Genomic DNA, 14,712 nt, shown 5'->3' on the forward strand with positions numbered 1-14,712 from the left:
CATGGAGAACTGGGAGCCTTGTTATGCTGATGGGCGGGATGTAAATTGCCAACAACCACTCGGGAGAAGTGTATGGTGTTTCCTGAAACATCTAAAAAACAAAGCAACAGAGCCTAGGGCACTTCCACTTATGGTCCTATAGCTTAGGGAAATTAAAATCAAAAAGACACAGCCACCCCAAAGTTTGGGACGCCTCTGTTTACAAGAACCTCGTTTACAGTACAAGTTCAACATCGCAGAAAGTGAAAAATACATAAAGAAGTTGTGGTATTTACTTACAAAGCAATATCACTCAGCAATGAAATCTGTGTCATCAGGCCCTTAGCAGCACAATGAGTGGATTCAGGTATGATGATTCTAACTGAAATAAGTCACACAGAAAAAGAAACATCATAAGATATCAGTAATACACGGAATGTAAACTTGGCTACACAGGAACTGAATTACAGAACAGAACAGGGTCTCAAATTTAGAAAACCAACTTATTCTTGCTTAAGGGGAAAGGTGAGTTGGGGTGCTGCATAAAACCAGAGATTGAAATGAGCACAGATAAAGTTCCTTAAGTCAAATATGGAATAGACAAGAGCTACTCCTTGCTCAACGAAATGGACTCAACACCGCATATTAAACGCCTAAGAATGTACCTGACTAGTAAGTATCTTAAAACCTATGGATTGCTATGTCTCCGAAAGAGAATCAAGCATGTGTACAGGGGCATAAACGCAGCAGTGATAGGATTGGAGAGGTTCGGTGAGCAAATGAAGACCCTTTGAAGTCATATTGCATGGTACCCATTACACGGGTCTTAACTCTCCAGGTTTAAGGTATTCTTCCTTCAGCTAAAACATGCATGTGGAACCTAGAGTATGATCAACCATGTGATCGGGAGACGTGTTCAAATATGTCTCAGTTTTCCTCCCCTGGTACTCGGGTGCAACATTCCAGACGCTTTACTAACACTCTCCCCACTTGGAGAGTCAGTCCCTTTAACCTCCTGTTTGGCCCAGTTTGCAATTTCTGCGGAAGATGAACAGGAATAGCGAGAACCAATGAGAGGCTAGCTGGAGGTGTCTGGACGGGCAAATTTAACTCTCATTTCCCACCAGGAAGAGGAATTAACCAAAGGCTCAGCGTGCCGTGCCGGAACCAGATTAGGGCCTGAAGCCATCCTGCGGTGTTGCGGCCAGGTCACAAGAAAGCGAGTTGAAGAAAGGAGCTCAGGGGCACTGTAATTCACAAACCTGCAGAGTTATAAATGACAGCTATCGTCCAAAAATAGACTGAAGTAAGGCTTCCAAGAGGACTTGAAATCGGGGCAGAATTGCAGGAAACCGATTTCAGGAGGTAGACTGGAATTGCATTGAAAGCATAGGAAAAGAGGCAGAACGTCCACAATGATGCACTTGGCCAAAAAGGGCGTATGCGTTTTTTCCTGAATATATTCAGGAAAAAACGCATACGCCCTTTTTGGCCAACCAAGCAAGCTTGCAAAGGAAATCTGCACTACAATGAAGTCTCACTTCCCCCCGGTCAAAAGGGCCATCTGAAAAAAGTGTAAAATCCAGAAAGGCAGGACAGGCCATGGAGAACTGGGAGCCTTGTTATGCTGATGGGCGGGATGTAAATTGCCAACAGACACTCGGGAGAAGTGTATGGTGTTTCCTGAAACATCTAAAAAACAAAGCAACAGAGCCTAGGGCACTGCCACTTATGGTCCTATAGCTTAGGGAAATTAAAATCAAAAAGACACAGCCACCCCAAAGTTTGGAACGGCTCTGTTTACAAGAACCTCGTTTACAGTACAAGTTCAACATCGCAGAAAGTGAAAAATGGATAAAGAAGTTGTGGTATTTACTTACAAAGCAATATCACTCAGCAATGAAATCTGTGTCATCAGGCCCTTAGCAGCACAATGAGTGGATTCAGGTATGATGATTCTAACTGAAGTAAGTCACACAGAAAAAGAAACATCATAAGATATCAGTAATACATGGAATGTAAACTTGGCTACACAGGAACTGAATTACAGAACAGAACAGGGTCTCAAATTTAGAAAACCAACTTATGCTTGCTTAAGGGGAAAGGTGAGTTGGGGTGCTGCATAAAACCAGAGATTGAAATGAGCACAGATAAAGTTCCTTAAGCGAAATATGGAATAGACAAGAGCTACTCCTTGCTCAACGAAATGGACTCAAAACCCCATATTAAACCCCTAAGAATGTACCTGACTAGTAAGTATCTTAAAACCTATGGATTGCTATGTCTCCAAAAGAGAATCAAGCGTGTGTACAGGGGAATAAACGCAGCAGTGATAGGATTGGAGAGGTTCGGTGAGCAAATGAAGACCCTTTGAAGTCATATTGCATGGTACCCATTCCACGGGTCTCAAATATCCAGGTTTAAGGTATTCTTCCTTCAGCTAAAACATGCATGTGGAACCCAGAGTATGATCAACCATGTGAACGGGAGACGTGTTCAAATATGTCTCAGTTTTCCTCCCCTGGTACTCGGGTGCAACATTCCAGATGCTTTACTAACACTCTCCCCACTTGGAGAGTCAGCGCCTTTAACCTCCTGTTTGGCCCAGTTTGCAATTTCTGCGGAAGATGAAAAGGAATAGCAAGAACCAATGAGAGGCTAGCTGGAGGTGTCTGGACGGGCAAATTTAACTCTCATTTCCCACCAGGAAGAGGAATTAACCAAAGGCTCAGCATGCCGGGCCGGAACCAGATTAGGGCCTGAAGCCATCCTGCGGTGTTGCGGCCAGTTCACAAGAAAGCGAGTTGAAGAAAGGAGCTCAGGGGCACTGTAATTCACAAACCTGCAGAGTTATAAATGACAGCTATCGTCCAAAAATAGACTGAAGTAAGGCTGCCAAGAGGACTTGAAAGCGGGGCAGAATTGCAGGAAACCGATTTCAGGAGGTAGACTGGAATTGCATTGAAAGCATAGGAAAAGAGGCAGAACGTCCACAATGATGCACTTGGTCAAAAAGGGCGTATGCGTTTTTTCCTGAATATATTCAGGAAAAAACGCATACGCCCTTTTTGGCCAACCAAGCAAGCTTGCAAAGGAAATCTGCACTACAATGAAGTCTCACTTCCCCCCGGTCAAAAGGGCCATCTGAAAAAAGTGTAAAATCCAGAAAGGCAGGACAGGCCATGGAGAACTGGGAGCCTTGTTATGCTGATGGGCGGGATGTAAATTGCCAACAACCACTCGGGAGAAGTGTATGGTGTTTCCTGAAACATCTAAAAAACAAAGCAACAGAACCTAGGGCACTTCCACTTATGGTCCTATAGCTTAGGGAAATTAAAATCAAAAAGACACAGCCACCCCAAAGTTTGGAACGGCTCTGTTTACAAGAACCTCGTTTACAGTACAAGTTCAACATCGCAGAAAGTGAAAAATGGATAAAGAAGTTGTGGTATTTACTTACAAAGCAATATCACTCAGCAATGAAATCTGTGTCATCAGGCCCTTAGCAGCACAATGAGTGGATTCAGGTATGATGATTCTAACTGAAGTAAGTCACACAGAAAAAGAAACATCATAAGATATCAGTAATACACGGAATGTAAACTTGGCTACACAGGAACTGAATTACAGAACAGAACAGGGTCTCAAATTTAGAAAACCAACTTATGCTTGCTTAAGTGTAAAGGTGAGTTGGGGTGCTGCATAAAACCAGAGATTGAAATGAGCACAGATAAATTTCCTTAAGTCAAATATGGAATAGACAAGAGCTACTCCTTGCTCAACGAAATGGACTCAACATCGCATATTAAACGCCTAAGAATGTACCTGACTAGTAAGTATTTTAAAGCCTATGGATTGCTATGTCTCCGAAAGAGAATCAAGCATGTGTACAGGGGCATAAACGCAGCAGTGATAGGATTGGAGAGGTTCGGTGAGCAAATGAAGACCCTTTGAAGTCATATTGCATGATACCCATTACACGGGTCTTAACTCTCCAGGTTTAAGGTATTCTTCCTTCAGCTAAAACATGCATGTGGAACCTAGAGTATGATCAACCATGTGAACGGGAGACGTGTTCAAATATGTCTCAGTTTTCCTCCCCTGGTACTCGGGTGCAACATTCCAGACCCTTTACTAAAACTCTCCCCACTTAGAGAGTCAGCGCCTTTAACCTCCTGTTTGGCCCAGTTTGCAATTTCTGCGGAGGATGAACAGGAATAGCGAGAACCAATGAGAGACTAGCTGGAGGTGTCTGAACGGGCAAATTTAACTCTCATTTCCCACCAGGAAGAGGAATTAACCAAAGGCTCAGCATGCCGGGCCGGAACCAGATTAGGGCCTGAAGCCATCCTGCGGTGTTGCGGCCAGGTCACAAGAAAGCAAGTTGAAGAAAGGAGCTCAGGGGCACTGTAATTCACAAACCTGCAGAGTTATAAATGACAGCTATCGTCCAAAAATAGACTGAAGTAAGGCTGCCAAGAGGACTTGAAAGCGGGGCAGAATTGCAGGAAACCGATTTCAGGAGGTAGACTGGAATTGCATTGAAAGCATAGGAAAAGAGGCAGAACGTCCACAATGATGCACTTGGCCAAAAAGGGCGTATGCGTTTTTTCCTGAATATATTCAGGAAAAAACGCATACGCCCTTTTTGGCCAACCAAGCAAGCTTGCAAAGGAAATCTGCACTACAATGAAGTCTCACTTCCCCCCGGTCAAAAGGGCCATCTGAAAAAAGTGTAAAATCCAGAAAGGCAGGACAGGCCATGGAGAACTGGGAGCCTTGTTATGCTGATGGGCGGGATGTAAATTGCCAACAACCACTCGGGAGAAGTGTATGGTGTTTCCTGAAACATCTAAAAAACAAAGCAACAGAACCTAGGGCACTTCCACTTATGGTCCTATAGCTTAGGGAAGTTAAAATGAAAAAGACACAGCCACCCCAAAGTTTGGAACGGCTCTGTTTACAAGAACCTCGTTTACAGTACAAGTTCAACATCGCAGAAAGTGAAAAATGGATAAAGAAGTTGTGGTATTTACTTATAAAGCAATATCACTCAGCAATGAAATCTGTGTCATCAGGCCCTTAGCAGCACAATGCGTGGATTCAGGTATGATGATTCTAACTGAAATAAGTCACACAGAAAAAGAAACATCATAAGATATCAGTAATACACGGAATGTAAACTTGGCTACACAGGAACTGAATTACAGAACAGAACAGGGTCTCAAATTTAGAAAACCAACTTATTCTTGCTTAAGGGTAAAGGTGAGTTGGGGTGCTGCATAAAACCAGAGATTGAAATGAGCACAGATAAAGTTCCTTAAGCCAAATATGGAATAGACAAGAGCTACTCCTTGCTCAACGAAATGGACTCAACACCCCATATTAAACGCCTAAGAATGTACCTGACTAGTAAGTATCTTAAAACCTATGGATTGCTATGTTTCCGAAAGAGAATCAAGCATGTGTACAGGGGCATAAACGCAGCAGTGATAGGATTGGAGAGGTTCGGTGAGCAAATGAAGACCCTTTGAAGTCATATTGCATGGTACCCATTACACGGGTCTTAACTCTCCAGGTTTAAGGTATTCTTCCTTCAGCTAAAACATGCATGTGGAACGCAAGTATGATCAACCATGTGAATGGGAGATGTGTTCAAATATGTCTCAGTTTTTCTCCCCTGGTACTCGGGTGCAACATTCCAGACGCTTTACTAACACTCTCCCCACTTGGAGAGTCAGCGCCTTTAACCTCCTGTTTGGCCCAGTTTGCAATTTCTGCGGAAGATGAACAGGAATAGCGAGAACCAATGAGAGACTAGCTGGAGGTGTCTGGACGGGCAAATTTAACTCTCATTTCCCACCAGGAAGAGGAAATAACCAAAGGCTCAGTGTGCCGTGCCGGAACCAGATTAGGGCCTGAAGCCATCCTGCGGTGTTGCGGCCAGGTCACAAGAAAGTGAGTTGAAGAAAGGAGCTCAGGGGCACTGTAATTCACAAACCTGCAGAGTTATAAATGACAGCTATCGTCCAAAAATAGACTGAAGTAAGGCTGCCAAGAGGACTTGAAAGCGGGGCAGAATTGCAGGAAACCGATTTCAGGAGGTAGACTGGAATTGCATTGAGAGCATAGGAAAAGAGGCAGAACGTCCACAATGATGCACTTGGCCAAAAAGGGCGTATGCGTTTTTTCCTGAATATATTCAGGAAAAAACGCATACGCCCTTTTTGGCCAACCAAGCAAGCTTGCAAAGGAAATCTGCACTACAATGAAGTCTCACTTCCCCTCGGTCAAAAGGGACATCTGAAAAAAGTGTAAAATCCAGAAAGGCAGGACAGGCCATGGAGAACTGGGAGCCTTGTTATGCTGATGGGCGGGATGTAAATTGCCAACAACCACTCGGGAGAAGTGTATGGTGTTTCCTGAAACATCTAAAAAACAAAGCAACAGAGCCTAGGGCACTTCCACTTATGGTCCTATAGCTTAGGGAAATTAAAATCAAAAAGACACAGCCACCCCAAAGTTTGGGACGCCTCTGTTTACAAGAACCTCGTTTACAGTACAAGTTCAACATCGCAGAAAGTGAAAAATGCATAAAGAAGTTGTGGTATTTACTTACAAAGCAATATCACTCAGCAATGAAATCTGTGTCATCAGGCCCTTAGCAGCACAATGAGTGGATTCAGGTATGATGATTCTAACTGAAATAAGTCACACAGAAAAAGAAACATCATAAGATATCAGTAATACACGGAATGTAAACTTGGCTACACAGGAACTGAATTACAGAACAGAACAGGGTCTCAAATTTAGAAAACCAACTTATTCTTGCTTAAGGGGAAAGGTGAGTTGGGGTGCTGCATAAAACCAGAGATTGAAATGAGCACAGATAAAGTTCCTTAAGTCAAATATGGAATAGACAAGAGCTACTCCTTGCTCAACGAAATGGACTCAACACCGCATATTAAACGCCTAAGAATGTACCTGACTAGTAAGTATCTTAAAACCTATGGATTGCTATGTCTCCGAAAGAGAATCAAGCATGTGTACAGGGGCATAAACGCAGCAGTGATAGGATTGGAGAGGTTCGGTGAGCAAATGAAGACCCTTTGAAGTCATATTGCATGGTACCCATTACACGGGTCTTAACTCTCCAGGTTTAAGGTATTCTTCCTTCAGCTAAAACATGCATGTGTAACCTAGAGTATGATCAACCATGTGATCGGGAGACGTGTTCAAATATGTCTCAGTTTTCCTCCCCTGGTACTCGGGTGCAACATTCCAGACGCTTTACTAACACTCTCCCCACTTGGAGAGTCAGTCCCTTTAACCTCCTGTTTGGCCCAGTTTGCAATTTCTGCGGAAGATGAACAGGAATAGCGAGAACCAATGAGAGGCTAGCTGGAGGTGTCTGGACGGGCAAATTTAACTCTCATTTCCCACCAGGAAGAGGAATTAACCAAAGGCTCAGCGTGCCGTGCCGGAACCAGATTAGGGCCTGAAACCATCCTGCGGTGTTGCGGCCAGGTCACAAGAAAGCGAGTTGAAGAAAGGAGCTCAGGGGCACTGTAATTCACAAACCTGCAGAGTTATAAATGACAGCTATCGTCCAAAAATAGACTGAAGTAAGGCTTCCAAGAGGACTTGAAATCGGGGCAGAATTGCAGGAAACCGATTTCAGGAGGTAGACTGGAATTGCATTGAAAGCATAGGAAAAGAGGCAGAACGTCCACAATGATGCACTTGGCCAAAAAGGGCGTATGCGTTTTTTCCTGAATATATTCAGGAAAAAACGCATACGCCCTTTTTGGCCAACCAAGCAAGCTTGCAAAGGAAATCTGCACTACAATGAAGTCTCACTTCCCCCCGGTCAAAAGGGCCATCTGAAAAAAGTGTAAAATCCAGAAAGGCAGGACAGGCCATGGAGAACTGGGAGCCTTGTTATGCTGATGGGCGGGATGTAAATTGCCAACAGACACTCGGGAGAAGTGTATGGTGTTTCCTGAAACATCTAAAAAACAAAGCAACAGAGCCTAGGGCACTGCCACTTATGGTCCTATAGCTTAGGGAAATTAAAATCAAAAAGACACAGCCACCCCAAAGTTTGGAACGGCTCTGTTTACAAGAACCTCGTTTACAGTACAAGTTCAACATCGCAGAAAGTGAAAAATGGATAAAGAAGTTGTGGTATTTACTTACAAAGCAATATCACTCAGCAATGAAATCTGTGTCATCAGGCCCTTAGCAGCACAATGAGTGGATTCAGGTATGATGATTCTAACTGAAGTAAGTCACACAGAAAAAGAAACATCATAAGATATCAGTAATACATGGAATGTAAACTTGGCTACACAGGAACTGAATTACAGAACAGAACAGGGTCTCAAATTTAGAAAACCAACTTATGCTTGCTTAAGGGTAAAGGTGAGTTGGGGTGCTGCATAAAACCAGAGATTGAAATGAGCACAGATAAAGTTCCTTAAGTCAAATATGGAATAGACAAGAGCTACTCCTTGCTCAACGAAATGGACTCAACACCGCATATTAAACGCCTAAGAATGTACCTGACTAGTAAGTATCTTAAAACCTATGGATTGCTATGTCTCTGAAAGAGAATCAAGCATGTGTACAGGGGCATAAACGCAGCAGTGATAGGATTGGAGAGGTTCGGTGAGCAAATGAAGACCCTTTGAAGTCATATTGCATGGTACCCATTACACGGGTCTTAACTCTCCAGGTTTAAGGTATTCTTCCTTCAGCTAAAACATGCATGTGGAACCCAAGTATGATCAACCATGTGAACGGGAGACGTGTTCAAATATGTCTCAGTTTTCCTCCCTTGGTACTCGGGTGCAACATTCCAGACGCTTTACTAACACTCTCCCCACTTGGAGAGTCAGCGCCTTTAACCTCCTGTTTGGCCCAGTTTACAATTTCTGCGGAAGATGAACAGGAATAGCGAGAACCAATGAGAGACTAGCTGGAGGTGTCTGGACGGGCAAATTTAACTCTCATTTCCCACCAGGAAGAGGAAATAACCAAAGGCTCAGCGTTCCGTACCGGAACCAGATTAGGGCCTGAAGCCATCCTGCGGTGTTGCGGCCAGGTCACAAGAAAGCGAGTTGAAGAAAGGAGCTCAGGGCCACTGTAATTCACAAACCTGCAGAGTTATAAATGACAGCTATCGTCCAAAAATAGACTGAAGTAAGGCTTCCAAGAGGACTTGAAATCGGGGCAGAATTGCAGGAAACCGATTTCAGGAGGTAGACTGGAATTGCATTGAAAGCATAGGAAAAGAGGCAGAACGTCCACAATGATGCACTTGGCCAAAAAGGGCGTATGCGTTTTTTCCTGAATATATTCAGGAAAAAACGCATACGCCCTTTTTGGCCAACCAAGCAAGCTTGCAAAGGAAATCTGCACTACAATGAAGTCTCACTTCCCCCCGGTCAAAAGGGCCATCTGAAAAAAGTGTAAAATCCAGAAAGGCAGGACAGGCCATGGAGAACTGGGAGCCTTGTTATGCTGATGGGCGGGATGTAAATTGCCAACAGACACTCGGGAGAAGTGTATGGTGTTTCCTGAAACATCTAAAAAACAAAGCAACAGAGCCTAGGGCACTGCCACTTATGGTCCTATAGCTTAGGGAAATTAAAATCAAAAAGACACAGCCACCCCAAAGTTTGGAACGGCTCTGTTTACAAGAACCTCGTTTACAGTACAAGTTCAACATCGCAGAAAGTGAAAAATGGATAAAGAAGTTGTGGTATTTACTTACAAAGCAATATCACTCAGCAATGAAATCTATGTCATCAGGCCCTTAGCATCACAATGAGTGGATTCAGGTATGATGATTCTAACTGAAATAAGTCACACAGAAAAAGAAACATCATAAGATATCAGTAATACACGGAATGTAAACTTGGCTACACAGGAACTGAATTACAGAACAGAACAGGGTCTCAAATTTAGAAAACCAACTTATGCTTGCTTAAGGGTAAAGGTGAGTTGGGGTGCTGCATAAAACCAGAGATTGAAATGAGCACAGATAAAGTTCCTTAAGTCAAATATGGAATAGACAAGAGCTACTCCTTGCTCAACGAAATGGACTCAACACCGCATATTAAACGCCTAAGAATGTACCTGACTAGTAAGTATCGTAAAACCTATGGATTGCTATGTCTCCAAAAGAGAATCAAGCATGTGTACAGGGGCATAAACGCAGCAGTGATAGGATTGGAGAGGTTCGGTGAGCAAATGAAGACCCTTTGAAGTCATATTACATGGTACCCATTACACGGGTCTCAACTCTCCAGGTTTAAGGTATTCTTCCTTCAGCTAAAACATGCATGTGGAACCCAAGTATGATCAACCATGTGAACGGGAGACGTGTTCAAATATGTCTCAGTTTTCCTCCCCTGGTACTCGGGTGCAATATTCCAGACGCTTTACTAACACTCTCCCGACTTGGAGAGTCAGCGCCTTTAACCTCCTGTTTGGCCCAGTTTGCAATTTCTGTGGAAGATGAACAGGAATAGTGAGAACCAATGAGAGGCTAGCTGGAGGTGTCTGGACGGGCAAATTTAACTCTCATTTCCCACCAGGAAGAGGAAATAACCAAAGGCTCAGCGTGCCGTACCGGAACCAGATTAGGGCCTGAAGCCATCCTGCGGTGTTGCGGCCAGCTCAAAAGAAAGCGAGTTGAAGAAAGGAGCTCAGGGGCACTGTAATTCACAAACCTGCAGAGTTATAAATGACAGCTATCGTCCAAAAATAGACTGAAGTAAGGCTGCCAAGAGGACTTGAAAGCGGGGCAGAATTGCAGGAAACCGATTTCAGGAGGTAGACTGGAATTGCATTGAAAGCATAGGAAAAGAGGCAGAACGTCCACAATGATGCACTTGGCCAAAAAGGGCGTATGCGTTTTTTCCTGAATATATTCAGGAAAAAACGCATACGCCCTTTTTGGCCAACCAAGCAAGCTTGCAAAGGAAATCTGCACTACAATGAAGTCTCACTTCCCCCCGGTCAAAAGGGCCATCTGAAAAAAGTGTAAAATCCAGAAAGGCAGAACAGGCCATGGAGAACTGGGAGCCTTGTTATGCTGATGGGCGGGATGTAAATTGCCAACAACCACTCGGGAGAAGTGTATGGTGTTTCCTGAAACATCTAAAAAACAAAGCAACAGAACCTAGGGCACTTCCACTTATGGTCCTATAGCTTAGGGAAATTAAAATCAAAAAGACACAGCCACCCCAAAGTTTGGAACGGCTCTGTTTACAAGAACCTCGTTTACAGTACAAGTTCAACATCGCAGAAAGTGAAAAATGGATAAAGAAGTTGTGGTATTTACTTACAAAGCAATATCACTCAGCAATGAAATCTGTGTCATCAGGCCTTTAGCAGCACAATGAGTGGATTCAGGTATGATGATTCTAACTGAAATAAGTCACACAGAAAAAGAAACATCATAAGATATCAGTAATACACGGAATGTAAACTTGGCTACACAGGAACTGAATTACAGAACAGAACAGGGTCTCAAATTTAGAAAACCAACTTATGCTTGCTTAAGGGGAAAGGTGAGTTGGGGTGCTGCATAAAACCAGAGATTGAAATGAGCACAGATAAAGTTCCTTAAGCCAAATATGGAATAGACAAGAGCTACTCCTTGCTCAACGAAATGGACTCAACACCCCATATTAAACGCCTAAGAATGTACCTGACTAGTAAGTATCTTAAAACCTATGGATTGCTATGTCTCCAAAAGAGAATCAAGCGTGTGTACAGGGGCATAAACGCAGCAGTGATAGGATTGGAGAGGTTCGGTGAGCAAATGAAGACCCTTTGAAGTCATATTGCATGGCACCCATTCCACGGGTCTCAACTCTCCAGGGTTAAGGTATTCTTCCTTCAGCTAAAACATGCATGTGGAACCCAGATTATGATCAACCATGTGAACGGGAGACGTGTTCAAATATGTCTCAGTTTTCCTCCCCTGGTACTCGGGTGCAACATTCCAGACGCTTTACTAACACTCTCTCCACTTGGAGAGTCAGCGCCTTTAACCTCCTGTTTGGCCCAGTTTGCAATTTCTGCAGAAGATGAACAGGAATCGCGAGAACCAATGAGAGACTAGCTGGAGGTGTCTGGACGGGCAAATTTAACTCTCATTTCCCACCAGGAAGAGGAAATAACCAAAGGCTCAGCGTGCCGTGCCGGAACCAGATTAGGGTCTGAAGCCATCCTGCGGTGTTGCGGCCAGGTCACAAGAAAGCAAGTTGAAGAAAGGAGCTCAGGGGCACTGTAATTCACAAACCTGCAGAGTTATAAATGACAGCTATCGTCCACAAATAGACTGAAGTAAGGCTGCCAAGAGGACTTGAAAGCGGGGCAGAATTGCAGGAAACCGATTTCAGGAGGTAGACTGGAATTGCATTGAAAGCATAGGAAAAGAGGCAGAACGTCCACAATGATGCACTTGGCCAAAAAGGGCGTATGCGTTTTTTCCTGAATATATTCAGGAAAAAACGCATACGCCCTTTTTGGCCAACCAAGCAAGCTTGCAAAGGAAATCTGCACTACAATGAAGTCTCACTTCCCCCCGGTCAAAAGGGCCATCTGAAAAAAGTGTAAAATCCAGAAAGGCAGGACAGGCCATAGAGAACTGGGAGCCTTGTTATGCTGATGGGCGGGATGTAAATTGCCAACAACAACTGGGGAGAAGTGTATGGTGTTTCCTGAAACATCTAAAAAACAAAGCAACAGAGCCTAGGGCACTTCCACTTATGGTCCTATAGCTTAGTGAAATTAAAATCAAAAAGACACAGCCACCCCAAAGTTTGGGACGCCTCTGTTTACAAGAACCTCGTTTACAGTACAAGTTCAACATCGCAGAAAGTGAAAAATGGAGAAAGAAGTTGTGGTATTTACTTACAAAGCAATATCACTCAGCAATGAAATCTGTGTCATCAGGCCCTTAGCAGCACAATGAGTGGATTCAGGTATGATGATTCTAACTGAAATAAGTCACACAGAAAAAGAAACATCATAAGATATCAGTAATACACGGAATGTAAACTTGGCTACACAGGAACTGAATTACAGAACAGAACAGGGTCTCAAATTTAGAAAACCAACTTATGCTTGCTTAAGGGTAAAGGTGAGTTGGGGTGCTGCATAAAACCAGAGATTGAAATGAGCACAGATAAAGTTCCTTAAGCCAAATATGGAATAGACAAGAGCTACTCCTTGCTCAACGAAATGGACTCAACACCGCATATTAAACGCCTAAGAATGTACCTGACTAGTAAGTATCTTAAAACATATGGATTGCTATGTCTCCGAAAGAGAATCAAGCATGTGTACAGGGGCATAAATGCAGCAGTGATAGGATTGGAGAGGTTCGGTGAGCAAATGAAGACCCTTTGAAGTCATATTGCATGGTACCCATTCCACGGGTTTCAACTACCCAGGTTTAAGGTATTCTTCCTTCAGCTAAAACATGCATGTGGAACCTAGAGTATGATCAACCATGTGATCGGGAGACGTGTTCAAATATGTCTCAGTTTTCCTCCCCTGGTACTCGGGTGCAACATTCCAGACGCTTTACTAACACTCTCCCCACTTGGAGAGTCAGTCCCTTTAACCTCCTGTTTGGCCCAGTTTGCAATTTCTGCGGAAGATGAACAGGAATAGCGAGAACCAATGAGAGGCTAGCTGGAGGTGTCTGGACGGGCAAATTTAACTCTCATTTCCCACCAGGAAGAGGAATTAACCAAAGGCTCAGCGTGCCGTGCCGGAACCAGATTAGGGCCTGAAGCCATCCTGCGGTGTTGCGGCCAGCTCAAAAGAAAACGACTTGAAGAAAGGAGCTCAGGGGCACTGTAATTCACAAACCTGCAGAGTTATAAATGACAGCTATCGTCCAAAAATAGACTGAAGTAAGGCTGCCAAGAGGACTTGAAAGCGGGGCAGAATTGCAGGAAACCGATTTCAGGAGGTAGACTGGAATTGCATTGAAAGCATAGGAAAAGAGGCAGAACGTCCACAATGATGCACTTGGCCAAAAAGGGCGTATGCGTTTTTTCCTGAATATATTCAGGAAAAAACGCATACGCACTTTTTGGCCAACCAAGCAAGCTTGCAAAGGAAATCTGCACTACAATGAAGTCTCACTTCCCCCCGGTCAAAAGGGCCATCTGAAAAAAGTGTAAAATCCAGAAAGGCAGGACAGGCCATGGAGAACTGGGAGCCTTGTTATGCTGATGGGCGGGATGTAAATTGCCAACAGACACTTGGGAGAAGTGTATGGTGTTTCCTGAAACATCTAAAAAACAAAGCAACAGAGCCTAGGGCACTGCCACTTATGGTCCTATAGCTTAGGGAAATTAAAATCAAAAAGACACAGCCACCCCAAAGTTTGGGACGCCTCTGTTTACAAGAACCTCGTTTACAGTACAAGATCAACATCGCAGAAAGTGAAAAATGGATAAAGAAGTTGTGGTATTTACTTACAAAGCAATATCACTCAGCAATGAAATCTGTGTCATCAGGCCCTTAGCAGCACAATGAGTGGATTCAGGTATGATGATTCTAACTGAAGTAAGTCACACAGAAAAAGAAACATCATAAGACATCAGTAATACACGGAATGTAAACTTGGCTACACAGGAACTGAATTACAGAACAGAACAGGGTCTCAAATTTAGAAAACCAACTTATGCTTGCTTA

General features: G+C 43.6%; 1 long non-coding RNA gene across 2 annotated transcripts in view; it reads right to left on the bottom strand.

Annotated features, from left to right (window-relative positions):
• LOC307185420 overlaps positions 1–14,712 on the bottom strand; it is a 1,105,689-nt gene that overhangs the window by 1,035,460 nt on the left and 55,517 nt on the right. The window lies entirely within an intron of this gene.

This window comes from Stenella coeruleoalba (assembly GCF_951394435.1).
Source record: "Stenella coeruleoalba genome assembly, chromosome: 4".
NCBI lineage: Eukaryota > Metazoa > Chordata > Mammalia > Artiodactyla > Delphinidae > Stenella > Stenella coeruleoalba.